Source organism: Fringilla coelebs (assembly GCF_963513975.1).
Source record: "Fringilla coelebs genome assembly, chromosome: 1".
Taxonomy (NCBI): Eukaryota; Metazoa; Chordata; class Aves; order Passeriformes; family Fringillidae; genus Fringilla; species Fringilla coelebs.
Window position 1 is genome coordinate 55,083,394 of NC_140028.1, and position 19,456 is coordinate 55,102,849.

Here is a 19,456-nt window from a genome sequence, read left to right on the forward strand (position 1 = left end):
GTCTAGACAGTCACTTAAATTTGACAGTATCATGCTCTTCCTTTGACAGTAATAGCTGCAAAAAGCCACCATGGTATTATACCATATAATAATGCAATGTATTATCTTAAAAATTTAAATACATGATTAAAGAACATTCACGGCATGTGGATGATCACTTATGGCATAGAGTGTTTAAAAATGTGTTTCATAGAACTTACACATTCACGTTGGTACCAATTTATATGTGGTGTTATTCAACATTAAAAAAAAATCTTATTTGAAGAGGACTTCAAATTGTGCAATCTCATGATTGAGGTAAAAAAAAAAAAAAAGAAATGTCAGTGTGTCTTGCTATAATTAACAATTTAAGGCACAAATTGACCTGACTCTTACTGGAGTCTGTGTCTTCTTGAATTACAACAGATATGCACATCCCAGAGAGAGCTTCTATATCTCTTGGGCTATTTCAGCTAAGGTGGCAACTTTAAAGCATAAAATTTTTACTAGCTGAAAACAAGAATCTTTGCCTTGTATTGATAGCAGGAAGTTAAAAATGTGGAATGTATACCATATTGAATTATACAATTGAAAAGAAATCAGAATGGATTCTCTTATCTGGCAGAATTATAAAACTTCAATGCAAATAGGGAAAGGACAATTGGTCAAATAACTCTGTAATTACAGGAAACATTTTCATTAGTGAATCTTTCATCTTCAATGATAGCTTGATAAAAGACATCTTTAATTAAGAATATTATATGTCTGTGTGTATATATATATACACATAGAATGACAAGTCTCTGTGATTGAATAATATTCACTGAAGGGAGAAATAGAAGGAAGCCTATAGTTTTATAAGACTTACTAGAAAATCATCTGAGTAGAAAATTGTCTTATGTAAGTGCCTTTTAAATTAAAGTAAATGACAATTATAAGATTACTTTTGTTTTTCTTGTTTTGAAATGGTCTATTCAATCTTTTTATGCATAAACTGTTCTCTACTTTTTAGATGGAAAAGTATTAATGTAACAAAGACTATTTCTCTTAAAGTCTTGTTGTTAAAGGCTATTTTTCCCCTGCACATAAATGAAATTCTAGGGTCATGAAGATAGTTAAGTGGCTGGAATGTCCAACATATGAGGTGAGGCTGAGAGATCTGAAACTGAGCAGTCCGGTGAAAAGAGGGCTCAGGGGAGGAATCACCTCATCAGTGTGTTTAAATTCTTGATGGGAGAGAGTGAAGAAGACACTTCAATTGTGCCCAGTGAAAGGACAAGAGGCAGTAAACACTGACATAAATACATGAAATTCCTGTTGAACTCTTTCTTGTGAGAGTTGTCAAACACTGGGGCACGTTGCCCAGCGAGGTTGAGGAGTTTCCATCCTTGTGATGTTCAAACCCAAACTGGACACACAGCCGAGCAACATGCTCTAGTTGACCCTTCTGAGCAGGGAACTGGACTAGATCACCTCCAAAGACTTCTTCCAGACTCAATTATTCTACATTTCAAGTAATCTATGTAATGGTACATACGTGGTTTTGTCCACTTAACAGAAAGCACATGCAGAAAACTCACAATCCGACTTGTATCTTTTCTGAGGTGCTGAAATATGGCAAGTTTTCCAGGTAGTGTTTGCACATGAAGATGTATGAAATAAATAAAGTTTAAATTATATTTTATTGTTTCTAAAGATTTCAGTTAAAAAATAGACACTAACCATGAACGCCTTTTTACTTTGCATAGAGACACCAGAGTCTCTACAGGAATCCAGTGTTTTACCGTCTTCTTCAGATATAATTTTTCTTTATATCTAATCATAGTTTCCCTTATTGCAACTTGTCTATTACCCTTCAGTCTTCCAATCTGTCCCTCCAGGAATAGTCTGGCTCATGATACATCACAAACTATCAACATTATCAGCAGCTAAGCAGCCGGGCAAACTCCAACTCATGGCACAAGTGCCCAACAAAAGAAGTTAAGTGGTGGTAGCAAAATATGTTATTATCAACTAACAAGGAGATTATTAGAGCAATCTCTTAGCCAAGCAATAAAGAACTTAATCCAAACTATACCCTCGGACAATGGTATGCGAATGATGAATTATGAACTAAGACAGGCTAACCCAAACCTCTTTCACAGTTCTTCAGATTTATTATGGTCAGTGAAAGTGATAAAATATAAGAGTTTTTAATGGAATGAACTCAAAAAATTATGAATGGCTGAGGGACAAAAGTTTAGGTTCAAATGCTTAGCTTCATCTGATGATATGTGAGAAGAATAAATTGCAGGACTTAAAATCTGAGACTGAACTTACTGAAGTTAGAAATCAAACATGAATGGTTTGACTCGTGAGTTCACTATGTCAATTAGGTTCAAGAAGTCACAGAGATAGATCTATGACTAGAACATGACAATATTCCTGCTATTTAGGAGCTCTAGAATTTAATGAAAGGGATCTAAGAAAAGCAAAGGTGGTCATTCTAGGCCAGAGTAGATCAGTATTACACAGCAGAAGCTGACAAAAATCAGCTGAGTTTAGAGAATATATAGGCAGAACTGCATGCTGAGATATTCATATCTCCATCAGCAAGAAGATAACCAGGCTTGTTTTCCAGAAGAGCCCCTCAGAATCATACAATTTGCCAAGACTAATGGGATATCAGTGCTCATTGCAGCTTGTATGTTGTGCACAAATACAAACGCATGGCCATGCACACGCACATTCATCTGTGAGAGCACACATCCAAGTACATGGCAGAGAAATAGCAGATGTTTGCTGCTCTTCCTGCTACTTAGCTTTCTCCATTTCTGCACAGACAGCATCTTGAGAGACTTGGTGGAAAAAATTTCCTGTTTTCATCACCAGGTTTAGCTCTTTTCCAGTATTCCAAGGCCACTAAGGTCTGGAAAAGTCAGTGCCAACCTGCTTTTCATTGCAAAGATGTAGTGGTGAGCTGGGAATCCTTTCCTTGATTACAGCAAAACACAGACCCTCTACAGGGAAAACATTTATGGTGCAGCATGCTGTGCAGGGGCAAGATGGTCTTCAGAACACTGAAAGCACTTGTGGAAATAATTCTGGTATTTGTACACAGATTTTAATCCTTTTATTTAAAGGAATTGTGGCACAGACCGAAAACAGGATTCAGATTCAGATCAGGAAGAAATTTTCTCAATAGTGCCACTCTGTTAACTCCAGAAAAAAGGACTGTGGCACTTTCAGTGAAAGTCCTGTCAGCTGCTAACTACACCAATACCTTCTGAGGGTGCAAGGAGAAGTCATCATTTGAACATTCATCAGGAACAAACAGCATCACTGGATCATGCAGCTCTGACTTTCAGACAGAGCAAATCAAGGCAGATCTCAAATGGTTTCTTCCGTTCTAGAAAAAATCATAAAAGCATCAAGGTCAGAAGAGACTTTTATGATCACCAAAACCAAGCTGGTGAAACCTCCAGCTCAGACACCTGGATATCCTGAGGCATTAAGCACATCTGCCTTTTCCCCATTCCCTGTCACTACCATTACTCTCTGCATGTAAAAAATCATGGAAATAGTCCGTGACCATGCTTTTGTTGCTAGTGTATTTATAGAAACTTTTTTTTTTTAATCTTGAAATGTGGTGGCCAAATCCAGTTCTAGTTGGAATTTGGCCTTTCTAATCTTCTCCCTGCATGAGCTTGTGACATCCTGAAAGTCCTCCCAAGTTATCTGACCCTTCTTCCAGAGTCAGTAGTTTCTCATTTTTTCCCTAAGTTCCAGCCAAAGTTCTCTGATTAGCCAGGCCAGTCTTTTTCTCTGACAACTTGTCTCTCTACACGTGGGCAGAGCCTGCTTCTGAATATTTAACTATTCCTTTTTAAAGCAAATTCAGCCTTCCTGGACTCATTCACCTTTGAGGACTGTCTCCCAAGGGATTCATTCTGTCGATGTTTTAAACAAGCTGAAGTCTCCCTGCCCTAAGTCCAAGGTGAAGCTTCTGCTGGTGCCTGTCCTACTTCTCTCAGTATAGAAAACATTGACATTTCCTGGTCACCATGCCAAGACAGCCACTTGGCACCTCATCACCTACTCACCCTTTTTTATTCACAGTGAACAGGTCTAGCAGGGCACCTCTTCTGGTAGGCTCATTCACCAGTTGTGCTAGGAGGTTTTCTTCCACATGCTTTGGGAACCTCTTGGAATCCTTCCTCTCTGCTCTGCTGTATTTCCAGCAGACATCTGGCTCAGTTCAGCTCATTTTCTTTTTTTCTTTTTCTTTTTTTTTTTTTTTCAGACCTAATTCCTATTGTACCACAGATTCCTGTATGATTTTTTCTATTCTTAAACTTTTTGAGATGATGGATTATTTTTTTAAAACTTCTATGGGTTTGTGGTTTTTTTTTTCAGCCCAAGTCTCATCTAATGCAAAACATCATGCTCCATTAATTTCAGTTAAAACATATTGATTTGCATCAGCAGATCATCAAGCCAATAGCATTTACCTGAAATTTATTTTCATAATGCTTGTGTTGACAAAATCTGTGTATTAGCTCCATAATAGCAAGTATATTAGAAAAAAAGATGTAGCTCAGAAAATAAATATGATATGAGACAGAATGAAGATTAGTGGGTCTTTGCTGAAGAAGGTTGAAAGCTAGTGAGAGTGTAAAATGTCAGCCTGAATAACTATTTCCCACCCAGTATGAATTTCAAGAGACATAAATTGAAATGAGAGAGAAGCTAACTTCCAACAGATGTTAGCAACACTTTTTTCACTTAGCACATAATAAACATATGGAATGGCCTATCAGGCACTATTGCTGAGGCAAAACAAAAGGATCCTTCAAGAAGCAATCTGATGCTGCTCTACAGAAGTTGAATACTTAACAGGGATGAGCCCTGATGGGCTAATAGTCCTGATGGGTAAAACTCTCCAATGAAAAAAATGTTATGCTCTTATATTCATTCAAATATAAATATCACTTCTGTAGCATCTATCTGCTTTTTGCCTTCATGAGGATACTGTTTAATTTCCTTCTTTTTATTTTTTTCCACTACAAAGAAAAAGCAACTACTGTTTTGAAGTTTCAACATATGAAAAGCAACATCTGCAACACAAAGTATTTCCCTCTTCTCTACCTGACATGTACAAATAATTGACTTTAAGAAGCAAAAGAGATCTGAGTTGGGAGCAACTGGGTTGCATTTTATATGGTATAATATGTTCAGACACATGAAGAAAGGCAAGTAGCCTTTCTAGCTGTCTCAGAGAAAGTCACCCAAAGCAGCTTAAGTCAAAATGTTGCTTCTGAATACTGCCCGTTAAATTAAAAGATGGAACATCCCCTCATGCTTTCTATTTCTTTCCAAAACCCCCAAATCACCTGTTTTCATATCAGTTTCTGAGGAGCAAGCAAAGCAGTTTATCTGTGTGCTTCCAACTGTACCATATGGAGACTTGCAGGTTTCTCAGCTGAATTATTCATCATGTTAGTGTTCCTGAAGTAGACTCAGGGTCTATTATTTCACTGATTTATTTTCCTGTCTTAATGTAGAGTGACACCAGATAAATACCTTTTGTCTTAGTTTTGCTGCATGCTCTCTGTCAGAGACAAAAACCCCCAAACACCTACTCAAATACATCATTACTTTATTATTTGAGACTTCAGTTTCAAAAAGACCTCAATTTCTGTTTCCAAAAATTTCATTAACTTGAAAAAGCAACAAAAACATCACCAGATCCTCTCCCCTTACCACTCCTTGTTTTCTGTCTTTCCAGAACAAGTGTTGAGTCGAAAAAAACCCAAAACCAAAAACCAACCAAACAAAAAAATCCCCAAAAAAAGCAAGCAAGCAAACAAACAAAATCCCACTCTCAGGACTCCCTTAATCAAAAGCAGTAACAATTGGTAGCCATTTGCAAAGTCATTGACACAGGGATGTTGCTGTTGCCAAGAGATGGATATCCATTCATGATAGGCAGGGTGGGTAGATAATCTACCTCATGTTATTTCTTGGGTGAGTGGTGGGCTCTTCATGGATTAAAGATTAATGTAATGCCAATTTGGAAATTATAGGTGTCCTGAAAGACAAGAAATATTTTGATCCCGGAAACATGTACAGATGGATAATGAAATGAAATCAGAACAAAAGAGCTGGTCAAACTCTTGTCACAACAAAAGGTTGGAAGAACATAATAGTAAATTTTAGAAATTACATTTATATGTGTGCTCTTGGTTAAAAAGAACCCAGAGCAGTTCTCTCTCCACCTAGCATGGTCCAAATCATTAGTTACTTTTACTATTTTGTTTAACAACTTGTTTGCACTCAGCAAATAGGAAAATATTAGCACATTTTCTCTCCCTGAAAGCATACATTTTTCCCAAAAACATCTACTGCCAAATCAGAATCAAAATGATTTCTCTCATTTCAAAAAGAATCTAATTTTAATCACAATTTATTTTTAAAGATACAATATTTTAAAAGAATTTCTAATACTGAATGTGCTCTTCGTAAAAGAGGCTTAGATGGAATTTATTGGCAAGTGAAATATCCACAGAGGAAAGAGAACAGTACACATAATAGTTTTGTCCTTGGACTCAAGCAGTAATAACCTAGTTTTCATAATAGAAAAGTAGCGAAAAAATAGTGAAGTGCTTCTCTAATGAATATGTGCCATATTTTATTTCCTTGTATAATGAAACAAATATGTTTTGGTATGAGCTCTTGTTTGCTTTTATATTTTTCTGTCCCATTTTTATTTTCCTATTCTCAACAATACTATTTCTAATATATAATAATGAGAATGTGGCTTTAAAATACTAAAGTAAAAGTGAAGACTTGAAATAGGTGGTAATTTCAGTAGCATTTTCATTTACACCAGCTAAATAATAAAGAAATTAAAAAATCAAATATTATAAATCTTCAGTTATTTTTGTGGCACGAGAAGACCGTCAGCTGATTTAAAAAGGTTTCCCCATGTTCTACTGCTGCACACTAGGCATATGACAGAGTGGTAGGCTAGGACTGATTATCTAGTATTTCTCTTGCATGTATTTGCCCATTACTTAAACAGCAGCATTTTCTGTGGCAGAACTGTATCCCCTGTGTTCTCAGCCTCATTGGCTGGCTGCAAAGAAGGTCATGAAATTGTATCTTGAATATGGTCAGAAAGTAATATAAAACCCCTGAAACTTTTCTTAGTGGAATTTTACAGCTTGTGAGATTTTGAAAGTAAGAGGCTGCTTTGCTGTAGGATTAGAAACTCTGGTGTTGATTTGTTTTAGGATAGTCTCATAATCATTAAACATTAACATCCTACCTTTGTAAGCATATATTTATAATGTAAAAATAATAAGAGAACGTGTCTATACAGAAAAATGCTTAATTTTATTCATAAAAAGGGAGAAAGTCCTGCTCCAGTCTTTTGTTCTTTTCAGAGAAACACTATTTACAAAAGTATGTAGTTACAGGACAAGGGAGAATGGCTTCAAACTGAAAGAGATAAGTTTAAATTAGATATTAGGAAGAAATTCTTAGCTGTAAGGGTGGTGAGTCACTGGAACAATTTGCCTAGAGAAGCTGGGGGTGCCTCTTCCCTGGAAATGTTTAAGGGCAGGCTGGATGGGGCTCTGAAGAACCTGATCAGGAGAAAAGTGATCCTGTCTAAGGCATACAGGTTGGAATGAGATGATCTTCAAGGTCCCTTTGAACCCAAGCCATGCTATGATTCTCTGATTTCATAATTCAGTGATAAAGAGATAAATAATTATGCTACCTTTGTAAAAATGGAAACATAACCAAGCAAAATGGTTTTTTTAAACTCCATTCTACAGATTCCCCTCAAAAAACAGCAGCGAGAAAACAATGTTCTTAGACATTCTTTATTGGAATTTGTGACTGACACTGTAAGTAGAATTCAGAATTAACATCTCTGTGAACTCTGCTGGAAAGTGAGAGAAGAAAACTTGTTTACTGTAATCAATGACCTTAAGAACATCTGTTAAGGTAAGACAGATAGAGAAATGTTATTTGATGAGGAAAAGATAATAGGAAAGGGAGGGAATTTCTGTGGGTATAGCTGTCAAAAACCAGGCCGGGGTCCTGATTTCCATTGTATTGTTCTAAGTATGCCATAGCCTTTGAACAAAAGCTCATTTAACAAAACACTCAACATTTTGTACTACAGAAAACTACTTGATACATATCCTCCTAGTTTCAGTTTATCCTTTGGGAGCTAACGCTTTCCTTGTTGGAAAACTCATGCCAATGTACTCCTTAGCAGATGTTATTGGGTTTGCTTTTTCAATTTTGACAATGTTTTGAGATAAATATTTATGTTAGCTGCCAATGAAGAAAAATATTTTTCTTCTGAGGGTTGTAAAATATAAATGTTTGAGTGCCAAAATATACATTGAAATATAAGTTTTTGCAAGTCTCTACATCTGTACTAATGTGAATTATTTGCTTATCTAAGTATGTGGGGTGTGAGCACTGTTTAGCAATACTGTGATGAGAACAGTAAAGATACCTTAGTGCAAGCCCTTTGGTATAATAACAAAGTCTTAGAAAATATGCTCACTTTTAATTGTTTCATTTCTGAGATAACGTCTGCCCAAGGCAAGGGAGAATTGAGCATGTATTTCTCTGGTGTGTAAAATCCTTTTTTCAAAATATATGCAAATTAACCTAGCATTCTCATAAGCAGCAGTATTGAGCTGATAGTTAATGACAGTAAAAGCTGATAACTTAATGACAAAAAAACCCCACAAAAAAACATGACTAATTAATAGGCCTTAAAACTTTCACAAGAACTGGATGTCTCACAAAAAATTCCAAACTCTTACAAAACCGTTTCTTGGGCTTCAGAAGTGCTAGTTTTTATTTCACAAGGCAGGAGAGAGTCCTGACAAACGGGACACAAAACAGCTTATGACAGTTACCTAATGCATTCTACCTCTTGTACAGGAGTTCCTGCTTCCAGGAGAATACATTTCAATGATCTGCTGTGAGGCAAAAATTTCCTGACCCAATAGCAGACCAGCATCTCCTAGGGAAATTGGTTAGGCTGACCATGCAGATGCAACATGGAAAAGCAAGTAGGCACACAATGGACGGGAAAATCATAGGAGTATAGTTTGATGACATGGTGAGTTGACCTTGGCTGGACATCCGACAGCCACAGAGTTGCTCCATCACCCCCCTCTCCAACAGGATGGGTGGGGAGAAAATAAGATAGAAACAGCTTGTGGGTCAAGATAAAGGCAGCTTCATAAAGCAAAAGCAAAGGCCCTGCAAAATAGAAAAGAAAACGTAAAGATCTTGTTTTCTTTTTCTTAGCCACAGGTGAGGTCCGGCCCCATCCTGGGAAGTTGGGTTTCAGTCCATGTAGCAGGTGCTCCTGAAGACAAATGTCCTAAATAATTAATGCCAATCCTACTTCCTATTTCTTCCACTTAGCTTTCACTCCTGAGCAGACACCGTATGGTAAGGAATGTCCCTTTGATCAATTTAAGTCATATGTCCTGGCCCTGTCCCCTTCTAAGTTCTTGCCCACCTCCAGCCTGCTGGTGTGTTTATGCATAGTGTTGGAGAGTCAGTGCTGATGGTGTTCCAGCACTGCTTGATAGTAGCCAAAATATTGGTGTCTTATCAACATCCTTACAGCTACCAGTACAAAGCACAGCACTGTAGGGGCTGCTATGGGGAAAATTAATTGCATCTCAGCCAGACCCAATATGGATGCACAAATGTGTTTAGTGAGAGAAAAAAAAATAGGAGAGAAGTGGTGCTTAAGAAAGGAGAAATCCATAGTTAGGGGCATTAGAGCCTCTTTTGAAGGGGGAGCATGTCTTTCAACAGAGCTTATTCTATAAAATAGAAAAATCATTGTGAAAAATTATGTAAGGTGATTAAGTCTGTAGTCACTATTATCTTCCTTCTCTTTGCTAGGAAAAAGTCCTGGGGATACTTGTTATTTACCTGCTTTCTTAGTTACATGAATGAAATAATGTTGAAATAATCTTTAAATCTTAAAAAAAGCAGAGATCTCACTGCTGTCAAATCACACTAAAGTGTTTACTTAGCAGAGCCAAGAGGCTGTCCAAATGGGTTCAAAAGTAACAGGCTTGGAGAAACACTAAAAGATAAAGTGCTACCAGAAAGAAACAGTTGAGCAGAAAGTGGTAGTTTTACACAGGAATGTTCCAGGAGTAAATGGGGTCTAAAGAAAAATAACAAACAAAATACCAGTGCAGTTTCACAACAGCCTACACCTTCCCCTTGCTCCTGTATGATCGCAGCAGGGAACAGAGAGCTCCAAAAATGATGAGAGCTGAAATAGCTTCTGCTCAATCAATTCATACAGGTCTTGCCTCTTATTTTAATTTAGTGGAGGTGAGTGAGCTGAAGAGGTTTTAACACACTGAATGATAATTAGCAAGGGATGATTCTCTCAAAGAGTTTGGAGTTTCATTGCTTGGAACTTATCAGATCCTATTTAGTCATGGCATCTCAACTAAAAGACCCAGGAGAACAAGTTTCTGCAAAGATTTCTTCTGCTTCCTAGTTCACCTAGATTGAAAATATCACAAAAACCTTACTTTCCTTACTTTAGTTGAAACTCTGCAAGGAAGATTATTGATAGTAGTCATTAAAAGGGACAGGTGTTTTTTCTGGCTGTTGTAACAGCTGGCAGCATAATTCAATCCGATTAATATGTAAGGATTCACATATGGGTGGGTATTTTATGGATGGCTGGACCAAGTGACAACATTTAACAAATTACCTAAAATAGGTCTCAGGGTGTTTCTGTTTCTAGTGCTGAAAAAACTGAGGGTTCTACAAGCTTACCTGTGTTTGGAGATTGACTTTCATACATGTTCACATTTCCTGTATTTCTTTACAAGCAACTGATACTTTTGAATTTTGTGATTCTTTTATATCAGTATAAAAAAACCTTATTTTTTTCTAATTTTTTAAAAGTATTCTCAAAGTTTGAAACTGTCAAAAACCATGGCAAAACAAAGGAATCAGTAAAGCATCCTATTTGCAAAGTACTTTATTTTAGAGTATGACCAAAATTACTTCTTCAGAAACACATAGAATGTAAAATTATAATATATATAGATATGATATATTGTCTTTTGAAAAACCAATCAAATTATTTATGAAATTAAAGCAGAGAATCTCTTGAATAAGCAGCATGCAAGGCATTTGAGTGAGAGAGAATGGAGGAACAACCAAACCCAACATATTTTATCTGTCATGTTTTTTTGTGAGAAAATAGAACTAGAAAGCTCTCCACAGAGGATTTTCTAAATGTGAGAAACTTACTATATCACCCCTACTTTTGTAGTAATGCCCATAAAACATCACCCTAATATCTACTTCCACGTCATAGCGATCTCTCTCTGAGTGCTCTGCCATGAAACAGGAAATAAGCTTATTTTCCTTTACCTTGGCTTTCCACACATAAGCATTGTTTTAACCTTTAAAACTTCTGCACTCCCGGGGTCTGAGGTTTGCAGATTTTTAAGCTTTTCCTCTAGGATACTACAAACACACTTGAAAAAGGGACATGCACTACATGTGGGGAAGCATAAGTTGTACCTTACACCCCTGAGAGTGAAAAGCAGCTGCTGTAGGCAAATATTTATATGCACCTGAGCAGCTTCTCATTTAAGGACCTCTCCAAGTGAAGTGTGAGGCTTGGCTAAGCACTCTCAACACAAATCCAGCTTTTTTTGCTTTTGACTGGATTTACTTCTCCAGCTGCAGAATAAACTGTTTGGTTATAAATGTTAGCCATTAACTATGGCACTTAGCACAAGGAAGATTGCACTCATACAACAATATAAAAGAGAAACTACTGCACCTCTCCTATGTGGCATCTCCATGAGCCATTAAGAACAGAGAGGAATCCTGCATTTAACCTCAAGGACACAGAGATTGCTTGATTTGTGTCTGAACCTTCACTACCTCTGAACTCCTATTGGTTTATGCCATGTAGTATCAAAATAAATCGACATTGTTCTGCCATAAGAGATTTTGAAGTTAGCCTGTACTAAAAAAAAAAAACCAATTTCAAATTCAGGCAAGCTGTAACCTGAAACAAGATGAAAGCCATATGGCTTTTTACCCTTACTTGGCCAGTTCAGTGTTTTCTGAGTGCCATCTCCCCAGCTAATTAATTTATTTTCCTATAATGTGGGTTTTGATTAATCCTCCCCAGGGAGGATTGTCTGAGTCTGTCAATGTAACTCTTTATGGCCATATTTTGTGAACATATATTGTAAAAATCAACATAAAAAATAAAATCTGAATTTCACAGAACCTTTTTGCCTGCCAGATGAGGTGTTTCATCACAAAGATCATACATAGATGCTGCAGTGGCAGACTTCCTATTAACAAGCTAAACTGAGAAGTAAATCACACAAACCTGGTGCAGCAAATTTTGGGACAAAAAAAATTTGCTTCAAAAGACTAGAATATTTAGTCACATTCACTATGGACTTTCCTCTTTTTAAATTTTTTTAGAGAAAATATAGCTAAATTAAGTTAAAATTAAGAACATCCATTAATTACAAAATGTTTAAATTAAACTACAGAACTTTCTGAGGCTTTTTTCCATTATTACTTTAACAAGCATAGAAAAAAAATGTACCAGTAATCCACAAATATTTTGGCTGACCAGTTTCTCAATTTGTTCTATAATAAACATGCAGTCAAAAATGTCAGTTCTGCTTGAAAAATACTTTGTTGCTAAGATTGCTTTACACTGACAGATGTGCCAAGAGTAAACTGAAAGGCAGAAGATTGAATTTCGCACAGTATACTCCAGATTCCCTATTGTTTACCCTGTCTCCCAGGTACAGCTGAGGCCTCTCTGAGATATCCTGGGTCTGCTCACAAATGATTCAGTCATTCACAAACCCGTCATAAAAAAAGGTCCTCCAATTATATCTACAAGCTTATATTTCAAATTTAAGCCTGACATATCCAGTGTTTATAATTATCTTTTAACTTCAAAAAAACACTACATTCTGGAACACAATGGAAAAAAATTGATACCCAAGATTTATGAATAAGATGAAAGACAAGAGTAAAACATTCCTCCCTTTTGGGTCACATTAAAAAAATGTTTATTACAATGCTTTTGTAGTCGATGATAGTATTTTTCTTTATTTCCTGTATGCTCATCAGAACAAGAGGGATCATTTATAAAATTATAACAGCTAGCCAAATTAAATACCCTAATTTTCAGTATAGTAAGATATTTCTAATAACCAAAATGATTTAAAAGTTCACTAAAATTTCCTTCTTTCAGAAATGTTATTTTAAGATGATGGTGATTTTTTTTATTGCAAGAAGTAATAATGAAAAACAAAAAACGTTTTTCATTTAAAAAAATCATTAAATATCTCTGCTTACCTGTGCATTTATTATTAGAGAGGAATTGATTAGTCTGTGTTACTGACAGCTTAATAGAAAAGTTTCAATAATGCATTCATTAAAATACCAATTAAGACAGTGTAAATGGCCAGGTTGAACAATTCAGTTTGCTGACCTTGGTAAACTGCACAAAGATTTATCACATTAAAAATAAAATAATATAAACATATTGACTAAAATTATTCGAACTCTGAGTCATATTTACTGCAGCAATAACTCTGATTTTGTGTTGTGGGTGGTCTGTTACTGCCATAGATGACGAGATTGCAGGTTAAAAAACTGAATCATAAACTCAATATTTACTGAGATGAATATCCCATAATTTCTCTTCTCTGAAGTATTTAATAAAGCCCCACGATACTACTACACAATATGTAAATCAGATTAATATAGGATCACAGCCTCCATGACTGTCAGTACAGTAGTTCCCTGCAGTATTAAAGTCCACAAACCCTGATTTTTAATATGTCATGAACAATGAAGAAAATACAGGTTGCATGCAAAAATAGCTGCACCTTTTGGAAGGACAGCCAACCAGATGCTTTCATTTCTAGGTTGGCAACCATGGGGATGCAAAAAAAAGGGAGGTGTTAGTCCTGGGACTTTACACCTAGGATTTTCAGTAATAAATGTTGCTGTTAGTGGTATACACAGGGTTTTCAAAAAGTTTTTGCCACTGGAAAAAACCACTAGTTTTGGTTAACTCCTTGTTTAAGTTTTACCTGGCACATGCTTATTTACAAGCTAAACTACCTGTGGTGGGAGGGAGCTTGTATTACAATTGTTTTGTTTGATAACACCTCTTACCAAAGCAGAATTCGATAACTGGTCTCATTGAATAGTACTGTTAGAACTTTGCCTTTTTCCTACTGTGCTGAATCCCTTTACAGTGTGTGAACTCATCCCTGCTTCTCTGGGACACAGACAAGCTGTATCAGGCAGCTCACAGAATTCCTCCATGGATGCAACATCAGGGGCAGAAATCATCTTTTTCCTTTTTGCAAGTCTATGTGCTAAGCAGAAGTATTATTTGGACAGTTTCTGTGTTACATTTTTCTTTGTATGCATAGAGAATTTGCTACAGGGTTCGTTTCTACTGGAAGAAAATCATAACCAAGATTTTGTGAAGAATGGAGGCGTGAGACCTTGCCCAGAGACATTAGAGCTGCCACTAAAAGAGCAAGTGGTCCATGCTTTAATACATGTCAAAACTCAAAGGTGAAGTACACTAGTTAAGCTGTCAGCATGCCCTTGTCTTCCCTGACTTTAGTTTTTCTGGCTGTTTGAAGAAAACAATCCCAAATTAGGGATAGATTTCTAGGGAAAATTTGGGAAATTAATTACATTAATCTTCTGAGATATGAGGAATAATGATTTTGATACAAGTTTTATGAAAAAGAACTACAAGTTATTTACCTCAAAGGTACTGGCATGCTTTCAAAACCAAATCAACACGGCACAGACAGAAACCTATTGGAAGTCAGCAAACATGATTTTGACAACTTAGAAGAACTTAATTTTAGTAGATGCTGTACTAAGCCTTTTGTGTTGCTCAAATGAAAATTACTGCTTTAGCAAAGCCAACATTAGCCCTTATTAGTAAGGATTAATTTCCTTAGTTAATGCTGCCAAGGTGAATAAAGGTAGCAGAATCAGTGTCTGCTGATTGAAATATGATCTTTTTCATTTTAATACAATTTTTTTTTCCTCAGCACAAGATTAGGAGAGAAAACTGTGCTGATTACAATTTCTGTTCTATTTATGCATACATGTGCACACCCCATCATTATTGCAACTTGTTGTGGGTTTTTTTTGTGGTTAATGGTATTGTAGCCTGGAGCAACTGAAGGAATCAGTTGAGTTGTGTAAATTCCATGTTGTGGAAATTATTATGTTTTTTAATGGAATTAATAGGTGATCAGAGCCTGGGGTTTCGTTGTTTGATTTATATACATGTTTTTAAATATGGAATTCATTAAAAGAAATAGGAATTTCTGCTAGATCCTGTTACACATTGTTGATTGTAAGAGGTACTGAAATCTAACAAGTCTGACTATTCAGTACATAAAAAACTATAGATAAAGGAAGCAGTATGAACCAAAATGAAATAGCTATGCACCTTTAGGAGACTGCAGAAATGATGGTAATTTTGTCGTAAAGCCATTGTCATTAGGTCAGACTAGCTGACAATAACAATTCCTCTGTCATGAAGTTTATTTCTGTATTGAGAGCCTGCCTTCATAGGCGATCCTGCATCATAGGGAAATGTGAGGAGAAGATGACATTTCAGGCACAGATTGCTATGTGAGCTAGAGCTGAATCCAAGTACCATGGGAATGGGTGGAGGCTTCCAGTCTACTGAACACCATCTACTCCATATAGGCAGGGGTCATGAGCTCAGGGCGACTCTCTCTCCCTTAAGGTTGTCTTTTACATCCACTCAAAGCAGATGAACTTTGTCGACCCGACTCTTCAGAGAGGCTCCATGCAGGTATTGCAGCATTCCTGCTCTTTCAGGTTTACAGCACATAAATATATGACAATTTAGCGTGAAGTTGTTAGCAATATTTTGGTGAGAATGTTTTCAGCTAGGGCAGAGGATGAAGACATTTTTTGCTTTCCTCCTTCTTAATTTGAGATGTTCATTTGACCTTGAAAAGTTGTAGCTTCTCTTCTGTGCATTGGGAATAACACTGAGTTCCTAGGATAGGATGGTAATGTCAGAAATTATAGCCTCATAAAACCCTTAATTCTCATCATAAAAATAATATATAAAGTAGAGAACTAAGAGGGTGCCTTACATATTGCACTGTCAGGTTTAGGAGCACTACAATAAAATTTACAATGCCTTTTTATTTGATAGTCGGTAAGAAAGAAAGAAAATCTAGCTTAAAAATTGCCATGCTATAAACAAGTGAGCTTTCCTGGGGATGGAGGAAGGGAAACAGGGAACTTGAAATTCTGGGCTTTGGGGCTTTTACAACATTTTTAAAATAATGTTGCTAAGAATCCCAGATGTTCACTCCAGGTGAAATTTTAAATACACAATAGGCTAAAGTGTTGAGATTTTGCTCATTGTGAGCCAAATGCTTTTCTTAAAGTATCTGAGGATGCAGATAGCACAAATAACTTTAGGACCTTCTGAGAGCACAATCAGAGAGCACCTAAAAAGCTGTTTCAGGCAGGAGGCAGCAGATTAAATCGCATGTGTGTTATGGCCTCAGGGAGTTTTCCCACTGTTACTAATGAAGGCAAGTTTTTATTCAGTTTCTCTAGGAAACTTTCATCACCTGTTTTCTAAGCAGTAGCAATCATCTTCTTTGTTACCACTTTCCTTTCTGACTATGATTTTCTTTCATGGCTAGCATGCCTCTGTACCCAACACACAGAAGATATTTGTTGCAAATCCCAGCTGTAGGAACTACCTTTCTAACTTGAAAAAGAAAAGGTCATATTCCTTCTTCCAAATAGTGGCTGAAATGATGTTTTCTATAAAATGACAAATATGTCATATGTGACATAACAAGTCTAAATATATCCATTTTTCAACTTGAATACCAGAATATAGCAGATTTCAGCATCAATATTTTCTTAAAAGTAATCTCACTAAAGATGTTTAGTGTGCAAGATGTTATATAGGAACATATTAACAGGACTACGGTATGTAGAATATGGAAAGATATAGAGAGCAAACATAAATACAAACATTCAAGGTCAAAAACAAGGGACATACACAGAGGTGTTTTAAGAATAAATGAGAACAATTCTTTCCAGTTTAGTCACTCATCTTCAACTGACTATTTAGCCTGGGAGGGACAGGCTTAGTCATGTCCCACACTGCACAGCATGCTGGCCACCAGAAACTCCTGAAGGGTTAGCCATCTTGCAAAAGCACTTTTTATTCTGACCTAGCTAGTGGTAGACTTTTATTCTGTGACTCTGTTATGGAATTCAATGACCAGAAGAAAATAGATGTAAAATAGGGACCACATGCTATCTTTAGAATGGAGACTCTGTAGACTCTTTAGAATGAAATGCTGTATTAGCTGAATGGCTTTAAAAGCTATCATTCATATTTGTTTACTTGCAAAACTGTGGCTCACAGAAAAAGCTCTATTTTTTTCTTCAGAGATTCACAGTGCTCTGGTAAATATTTTCATACATGGTTAGACTTTCATACATCATTATGTGGGCAAAAAGTAAGTCTATCAAAAATTTAAAACAACCAGTTGTTGTTCTGGAAGGCAGCAGATGCTGAACATTTCACAGATGTCTTCCTCTCATTTGTTTGGTTTCACCACTTATGTGGAGATAACTGAAACACATTTTTTCTCAGCCTTGGCAGTGACTTGATCAGCAGTCTGGTGGCAGATGAGTATCAGTGTAATTGTGTCCAACAGGTGTGAAAGGGCAGATTGGGGCTTTCCTTCCAGTGTTTTATGGATGTCTGCTAATTGCATTCTGCTTCTCCCAGAATTCTCACAGGAATCTTACACAATCTCTACAAGGTGTGGTAAGGGTGGGGAGATTTACTGTCTGGAGACATACTGCCTTTCTTCCATCAGCACAGCCTGACAGTGCACCCATGGTCAGGTTTGTTCCCATAGCTAGAGGGCAGCTATCAAACTGTGGTGGAGTATGCATCCTCTTTCTTTACTTATGCCTATCATACCTGTTTTATTTTTAAAGAAAAAAGTTACTCTTTAGTTCAGGTTGTATTTATTATGCTATGGAGGATAATTTGTCACTTTTTTGTAAGGGCTAGAATTTCAGTAATTTCATTTTACCTCTAGTAGGTTAAAAATGGCTTACAGAAGGGATTTAAACAAGAACTTCTGCCTATTCCTGTGAATTACTGGTATGCTATTTGGTTAAAGTTCTTAAGCTTTTAGAGTAATTGAAATGTTGGGTTGAATCTTAGAAAGAATTAACTACTGATATTTTTAGAAAGTAAATTAAAGCTTTTCTACTTTTCAGTGAATGAGCCTTCTAAATTTCCTTAAAGATTTGTATGCAGTGTCACTTTTAGAGAGAGTTCTTGGCACTGTCAGCCGCCTGAATTTTCTTCACAATATCATTTTAATGAAACATGAAAAAAAGCAACTAGAGCCCAGACATAATTTTAGGTGACAACATTCTTCTATATAGTTGCTTTTCTTAAGCAGGTGCACAAGTTTACTGTGTAACTATGTTAGGTGACAATATTTAATATCAGCTATTGTCTCGAGGCAGATAATAAAGCCTACTGGTTTTCTTTGGTCAAGCACAGTACTAAAATTAACTCCTGAAAATTCAAGACATCTATATAAAGATATAAGCCTCTTAAAGGAAAGGTAATCTCAAAGAGAAGCATCCCTAAATATTGGTAAATGTTAAGCTACAGCTAATAAAAACACTGAAATGCTGAGATAGTGCATAGATCTATCAGTGCATAGATCAGTGCATAGATCTATAGTCATTGTTCCATCACAAAAATGAAACAAAAAGATTGAGAGAAAATAAAGCATAAGCTTATATATTCTTTCCAGCTAAAACAAGAGGGATGGCAGTCATTAGCAACTCTATAAAATAGCTACTTCAAAGAGGTAGCTACTTGATTTGAGACAATTTGAAACCCCACCTTGCAATAGGCATGCTCAGAAAATATATATTTATGATAATAACTTTTTGTGAAAAGGTCAGATAATTAGGGATCACAAAATGTAAATGCAACATTTTTTACTACTTTTATGTTAGATGTTATGTTAGCCTGCTTTGTCAGCTAGATAAACTTGAAATTAATCACTTTTTTCTTTGAGTCAGTTTACATGGAGAGGAAGAGAAAGACAGCTTGGCATTGAATGAATACTTATACTTTTTTTGTCCTGTTGAATTATTTTGTAAACATCCTTGTTGAATTAAAAGGTTGTTCTACAAGGCAAGAAAATAAAAGCACTCTCACTCTCATTTTGTGTATTTTACAAGAAACATTTCTTTTTACTTGCTGCAAATATCTAGTCTGAGTATTTGTAGTACTAAAAAATTCCCTCTGTCTTTC